This window comes from Protomyctophum bolini (genome assembly GCF_963924005.1).
Source record: "Protomyctophum bolini genome assembly, chromosome: 3".
NCBI lineage: Eukaryota > Metazoa > Chordata > Actinopteri > Myctophiformes > Myctophidae > Protomyctophum > Protomyctophum bolini.
This window is the reverse complement of record NC_137864.1, coordinates 27,986,076-27,994,231: the sequence shown is the minus strand read 5'-3', so window position 1 is coordinate 27,994,231 and position 8,156 is coordinate 27,986,076.

The following is an 8,156-nucleotide window of genomic DNA, read 5'->3' as shown; positions in this document are numbered from 1 at the left end:
GTGGAAAGGACATTGAAGCTTCCCGACACACTACGTCTAATTATCTTAGGTAGTGTACACTTTTAAAAGCATTGCAGATAAATATGGAGGTCATGTTTTACAGTCTAATTGTTATGTGGAAAGCAGCAGAAACTATTAACTATTAAAATGCAAACCATGTGTCTATGTTTAGGTGAAGTTCTACCCAATGGATGCTGAGCATGGAGGGTCGGGTCGTTGTGGCTCCACAAACAAACTTCCTGGCTGGAATTGCAACTTTATTTTCTGCTTATTACAATTTCAACCTGGTGTACCAAGAGCACCCCTGTTACATCCTGGAATTCATCCAAAGGTAACTTTCAGCTTGAAGTAGAACTATCTTGTGTAACTCGAAAGATCTGCTCTCTTGTAGAGCTCTGTGAGTGCACATTTTTCATAAAGTGTGTGTGTGATTTGTAATTGCAGGTGTTTCGTTGGGATCAACCCAACCAATGGCAGTGGCACCAAAACAACGAAGCTGCTCAGCCAGAAAAGTGGGAAGGTGAGGGAGAAGAGGAACAATTCGGTCTGTCCTCCTGTCTCCTCCCTCCTGAAGCGATTGCAGGACTTCACTTGGCTTTAAGTGTAAGTCATGTGCAAAGAATTTGGACCATTCTCTCCCCACTATATGAATCTTAATATGTTGCTTTGCTATCTTATGTCATATTTTATACATATAAAGCAGTAGAGTTGTATTATTTGTTTTTAGATCTCTATCCCAGGCTCTGATTTTATTCAGAGTTCAGAAGTGGGGGGGAAAATGTGGTCCAGAATGTTTTTAAGAACATTTTGATTAGCTGACCTTCATAGTCAACCGAAACATTTTTCTTAAAATACTTCTTTAGTAAGCAGTGTTGGGCAGTAACAAGTTACTAATATATTACTGTAATATTATCACTTTACCCAGTAATGAGTACTGTATTACTCTGCCAAAACAATAATATACCATTATTACTTTGGGAAAAAAAATGGCACATATTACTCTGGAGGATTTGTTTGGCCTTACCGTTTGAAAACATTTCATTTAAAAGGTCAAGAGAGATTGCTGCTTTATAGCCTTTTTGGCTGATTGGTGACTCTTCTTATTATTATTCAAAACAATTTGATTCAGTTCCAACAAAAGCTGACTAAACGGATTGTGTTGTACGATCCCTTTTTTGGGGGTGGGGGGGACAAAAGTAATATAAGATATTACTCTTGATTCCAAGTATAATATTGCCTAACACTGTTGGTAAGTTAATAGGGTGTGCAGCCAGGACCACTTATTTTCTTCTTTGGATGTCATTTCTTGTGCCAACTGTATGTCCTTTGTAAGTAGACCGTGTGCAAAACCTTGGGCATTGTGCAGAAAAGGGAAAGTCAACTGAGGATCACAGGGCAGTTTCTGGATGTCACTACTCCCAAGGCCATTTTATTGCCCCTCACCTCTCCACACCTGTCATCTTCTGTCCACACGTTTCATTTTCACCTGCCCCACCAATTCACACAACTGTCCACAAACCTCAGCCCTGTAGATACCTGAAATAGTAGCAAATACTTATATTGTTCTTTTTTCCCCTTGCCCTGTCAGATGTTGTTGAGTTCCAACGATGAGTTCCATGGATACCTGCTGGTTTTGACCTACTGCCTGATTTGACTTGACATCTGCCATCTCCTCAACGGACTTGTTTGCCTTGCCCTTGTGAGTTTTTAAAGAGTCTACCTCAATTTGTTTGGTTCCATGCCTTTTCCAGGCATTTTTTGTTTTCCAGGCCTGTTCCCCTTTTTGGACTTTGTTGCACTTTTATCTCTGCAGGGATTTGAATTTCTGTTTATTTTTGTCAGGTTTGCACTTTGACCTCTGCAGAGACTTTAATGTTGGATTATATTTCAGTCAGATCAAATTGGCTTTGCACGGTGTTCTCACACTTACATGGTTCTGCAATGTTGTACATTTTCTTCTTGTCAGGGAACAAAATGTTTTTTTTTCTTTTTTTTTATTAAATGTTTTTCAGCTAGTCTGGCTAGTAGTGTGTGACCTAGATTGTGGGTGCCAGTCCACAAGCAGTGGCAGTGGCTAACGGCACTGTCAATGCTGTGTCTGGATCTAGATCAGCTGCTGCTGGCTTGATTATTGGCTCTGACGGTTCAAGTTTTAAATCGGTGAGGCATTTAAGGATTGACATTTGAGAGAAGTGTTGTCCACTGATAACATCCATAGGGTTTCTCGCCAGTGTGAATTCTCTGGTGTGTTTTAAGTCTAGACATTGTAGGGAAGTTTACCACACTGATCACAGTAGTGGCATTTTTGTTTAGCCAAGCTTCTTTGTTCATTCACCTCTGGTAGAACAGGGAAACTAGACACTGAATTGGAAACGATGACAAATTACATATTGTTTGGAGGTACATCATGGATGTAAAAAAATGTGTACATTATCGTACATTATATGTACGTTATCATCTTGTCGGGGAACAAGATTATTATAATTTTTTTCATGTTTTAAACCTTTAAATATAAGTGGTTCTCAAACTTTCTGGGTCAGGGCCCCCTCAAATTTGTTAAGATTTTTCTAATTATTATCAATACAATCCTAGTGTTTTGCCAATTACCGGTACGTGGCCACGTACCGGTAATTGGCAAAACATCAGTGACCGCCCATCAGTGGGACCAGGCCCAAAGGTTCAGAATCGCTGTTTTTAAATGTTTTTAAAGTTTGCACTTTATATTGTTTGTTTTAGGGGATGGAAAAAAATGGGAGATGTGACCTTGTAATGTAAAGTTTTAATAAATGTTTTATTGCATATCAGACTCTGGGTTTTATGTAATGGTTGAAGAGAATTTAATGCAATGTTGATAAATTGGATTAAACACTAATTGCATGTAAAATAACCTGTAAAAAACTTTCTACAGCAACATACTGTGTTGAAGTATTTACAGTTATTTATTGGCAACAAAAGTTGCCAGTAAATAGCTGTAATTAAAAAAAAATACAATATAATATTGTAAATTGGTTTACAATTAATTGCTGTTGTTTTACAATAACCAAAAGTAAATTGGTTTACAATTATTTATTGGCAACAAAAGTTGCCAGTAAATAGCTGTAATTTCAAAGAATACAATATAATGTTGTAAATTGGTTTACAATTAATTGCTGTTGTTTTACAATAACCAAAAGTAATGCATATACAGTAACAAACTGTAAAAAGGGTATACAGTAGTTTACTGTAAAAAAAATGTACAGTTAAAACCTGTAAACATGTATACAGTACTTTACTGTAATTGTTTTTTACAGTAACTATAAGTAATTCTACACTAATTAATTGGCAACTTTTTTGCCATTAACTAACTGTAATTTCTACATCCTATTCGTTACAGTGTATGTCTTACACTTTTCTAAATAGTTTTTAATTTAATTTACTTAAATCAACTGTAGATTTAGTTGACTAAACTTTTATGATATTTACTATTTAGTCAACTAAAACTAGACTAAAACTGAAACATTTCAGATGACAATAATTTGACTAAAACTGAATTTTATTCCAAAGACTATGACTAAAACTAAATCAAAATTAGCTGTAAAAACCAACACTGGTAGAGGCAGCCTATTAACGCAGAGAGAGAGAGAGACTGCCCAGTGTGACTAAAGTTATTTGTTGGTCCGATATTCTGCCTGTTACCATACTTTATTTTAGGACGTTAACCCATTTTGTTGGGCTGAAGAAGCCCCTTGTGATTATTAGGAAATTGCATTAGTCAGTGTTGTGATTTCAGTAGTTTTGTCGTTAATTGTGTGTCCCCGTGCAGCATAGTACGTGACATTGTTTGAGAGACTAACTGGCAAATGTCATGATGTTTGTTATTTTGTCACCAGACTGCAAGAGGAAGCCTTCAATTGGGTTTCATCAAATCAACTCTATTAAGTTACGTCTATGTCCCTGAACCAAACATGAGGTCAGGAACCAGCTGCCACAGTAAAATTATTAACCACTTAAGCCAAATATACGTTGTCGTATGCCTAATGTCTAATAACCAAAAATAGCTGATCTACAAGCTCACAACACGTTGCGATGGCAGGCGACAGATGTTTGAAAAATGTGAAAACTAAATGTTTTTAAAGATTTCACCTACAGTATAATGCCCATGCACATGCCCAAAATAGGGACACCAGGATTAATGTAAAAATTGTACAACTTAGTTTGGAGAAGGGCAGTGCAATGTATTACAGACAGACAGACAGACAGATGTGGTGGTAAAGCTGAATACATACACTATTAATAATAATATATACATTTGGTTCATGTTCTTATCCGTGGTTTGCCTACTTGCCTTGTGGCTCAGCAAATTTGGACACAGGCCATTATGCTCCTAGTGAGCGCAAGGACACAGGTTAAACTGAAATTAAGGATAAAATAAGAAAACATCTTAAACATTATATCATTTTTTATCCAGGGTGTTTTGAGGTAGCTTCAATTCTGCAATCACCAACATTACAATCAATAAGTGCAACGATCAGATCCATGCTACATAGGTAACATTACAATACAGTTTTGTATACTGTATTCTAATGTAGTACAGTATACTAAGATAGTATATGGATCAGGTCCTGAATCAGCGACATTACATTCAACCAATAGGATCAGCTTATAGATCAGCACCATCAAACAATGGTGAGAGTAAAATGATCAGATCCTAGATCATCAGCATAATGACAACATCCCTGTCATCCTAGATGAAAATACAATACATAGGAGGGGAACCAGAGAAGAAGAGTTATTTCATAGATGGACGGTGCAGGAGAAGGGACGTGATTGATTGGGGATGGGTACGTAACATCTACAGTTAGCTGTACAGCTGCCCAGACTAACAGATCTGACTTCACTCACGCTCAGCTCACTGCATGAGGTCTTCCAACCAACCCCTGACATCAGCCGCTGCAGTAGTTTTGATGTGCGCGCTAAATCCCACAGGGCTGGCTCATGAAAAATAACATTCGCAACATAACTCCACACATACATAAGACAATGACATCACGCCTTCATTTTGTTTGAAAGCTAATAGCTTCGGTATAAATAGAAACAGGCCTCTTGTTTGGATAAAGGACCCAAACTCTGCATGGCGACTGGCTTAAACAAGATCAGAACAAGATCGCGTGAACAGAAAATCACACATACTAGTGTACTATATGTGCAACGGTTAAAATGCGTGTAATTTGGAGTCCTTCGACGCATACCATAAAAGGGGTCATAAAAAAAGCTACATCATACCTTCATTATACCATAAAAGGGCCCAGGTTATATGCATTCTGGCTACCCTGCAGTTACAGCTGCAACTGAGACCTTATCCATGTGTCCACGGTATATTAAGGAGTGTAGAAGCTACAGATGTATGTTCAAATAATTCTCAGCCTCTGAAGCAGATAAAATTCAAATTCAAATTATCTGAGATATGAAACCTTTGGCTGAAATTAAAACTTACATTCCCTTTTGTTTTCATAAACAAAGACAATTGAAAAACTAAATATATTCATTCCACAAATCTATCTGTCTGTCTGTCTGTCTGTCTGTCTGTCTGTCTGTCTGTCTGTCTGTCTGTCTGTCTGTCTGTTATTTGCATATCAAGAACTGCTCATTCTGTCGACCCACTTGGCAGGTAACCTCACGTCACAGAATTTTCCACATGGCCAACGCCTGCTTTTCGTTCCAAACTCTAGGCCACGCCTATTCCCCAACTACTATCCGGTAATATCTGATTGGGTGCCGCAATGTTATTGGTCCCCTCACATGAATGCCAAATGGAGTAGCCTGGTCTCACCAGTCACTATAAGATAGAATAAAACATGGAACTGCCAACTGCCATTCACACCAGCCCATCACCAACCAACAGAGATCAATTATGTGTCATTGAGATTCACACACAAGCTTCTACTGTGCCGTTTACGCCAGGGATACCATTAAATAGAGATTACCAGGGGGTTACAATCCCTGACTTCTAAACGTGACATGGTTGATGCCATTGATAGACATATGAGCTTGCAGTTGGTGCTGTGTTGAGGAGAGAAGCGGTATAGAAGGAAACATCTGGAATGAAGTGTGGAGTGGAGTTATAGAAACTGGATGGGTCAGTGATACAACCATAACAGTAGTTCTAAACGCCAATCCTGGGTTCCCAGTCTACTGGGATGTTCTATTCTACTAAGCAGTTTCTTGTAATTTAATACTTATAACTACATTATTATAACTACAATTGGTTCAAAATGTTGATTTATAATTCCATTGGGTAATGTAATTAATTAATACAACATTATCCACTGTACCATACTTTGTTTCTGGTTCAAAATGTTGCCTTATAATTCCATAGGGTAATGTAATTAATTAATATAACATTATCCACTGTACTGTACATTGTTTCTGGTAATATGCTAAATACTAGCACAGAACTTAAAGCACATGACATGGAGAAAAGTCTCTAACTTTGAAGAATACCCTTTTTCCTTCTTTTGGGTGGGAAAAGAAAGATTTGTAGTAGGCTGGACTGAGGACCTGCAGGAATCCTTCCCAGAGCCTATTCAGGTGAAAATAACATTGTCAGCCAGAGTTACTGGCACAAGGCTAGACACTCGGGGCAATCATTCCAAAGTCAACATGCTACTTCTCAATCCTCAGGAATTTTTCATGAGCCGCCACTTATCTTGTCATATCGCATTTCTTCCACCGGCTCTTTTGCAGAGAGGAGAAGAGACACCTTTAGGGCAAATTATTCTCTTTTAATCAAATCACTATGTATGGCCCAAGGACATCTTTCACAGCCTCTTGAGGCGCTGAAGAATGGGCCAGTGACGCACATGCAGAGAAAACACATGGATGCGTGCACACGCATACACATGCGCACACACACGCACACACACACACCCATAAAACTCAAAGTGGTACACACACACACACACACACACAAACCCGTACACAAAAATCACACAATTTATAGTGAAAGGCTTATAGCAAAGAAGCAAAAATAAAGAAAAGAAGAAGAAGATAAATAGTATTGCCAATGTTACAGCAAGAAATTATAATCACAATGAAAAAAAGAAACAGAAAAAAATAGGAGAAAGGAGAAAGGAACGACAAGGAACGAATTCTGAGCTTCTGGAGTTTCCATCATAAGCACCCCCCACCCAACTCCTGCTAGTCCCTTATTTTTCTCCCTCTAAACTCAACTGTTCAAGGAACAGCAGCGAACAACTTCATTCTGGAGTAGAGTGGGCGCTGGAGGGAGCTATAAAATATAAATTATACCACATAACCCTATACGTCCCCGCTGAGCCATTTGGTTACAACTAGACTCCTGTTCGTTACTCCAAAAGTCCAGAGCCTGGCTGGGTCCTGCTCACAGCGTCGACATGAATTACGCTCCGACCGTAGTGGAAAACGTATGGATTACAAGTGAACTGCAGTTTCCCCTCCCTCGGGCCGGACCGCACCCCCCCACCCAACCACCACCCCCCGTCACCCGTCACCCCTGTGACACTGTGAAGTGTTTATTTTACCCTGTTGCCAGTAATTAGTTTCTGCACAAAATCAATTAAGGGCCACTATGCCAAACTACGGCTGTGAAAAAGGCCAGGAATCATGACTGCGTTTGAAGGAGATAGGGAGAAAGAAATGCAGTGAGGTGCATTTCTAAGGGCTGAGTGGTGCAACATGTCTGCCATCATTTCTTGGTTTAAAGGACTCTGCCAATGTCTTGTTTTGTTTTGTATTTTTAATAATTGCCCAAACAGTGAGTTACAAAATAATAAGAAAATAATTGTTTATAACACAGACAAAAGAAAGTGTAATGGTACAAATAATAATATTTATAATAATTTCCCTGTAATAATCTCTCTTCACACCATAATGACGAACACTACGATGCACAACACAGAACTACAGTACTGTGTGTGTGTGTGTGTGTGTGTGTGTGTGTGTGTGTGTGTGTGTGTGTGTGTGTGTGTGTGTGTGTGTGTGTGTGTGTGTGTGTGTGTGTGTGTATATATGTGTGTGTGTGTGTGTATATATATATATATATATATATATATATATATATATATATATATATATATATATATATATATACTGTATATATATATACTTTAATGCAGTGCATCTTTAGCCACTAACACTAT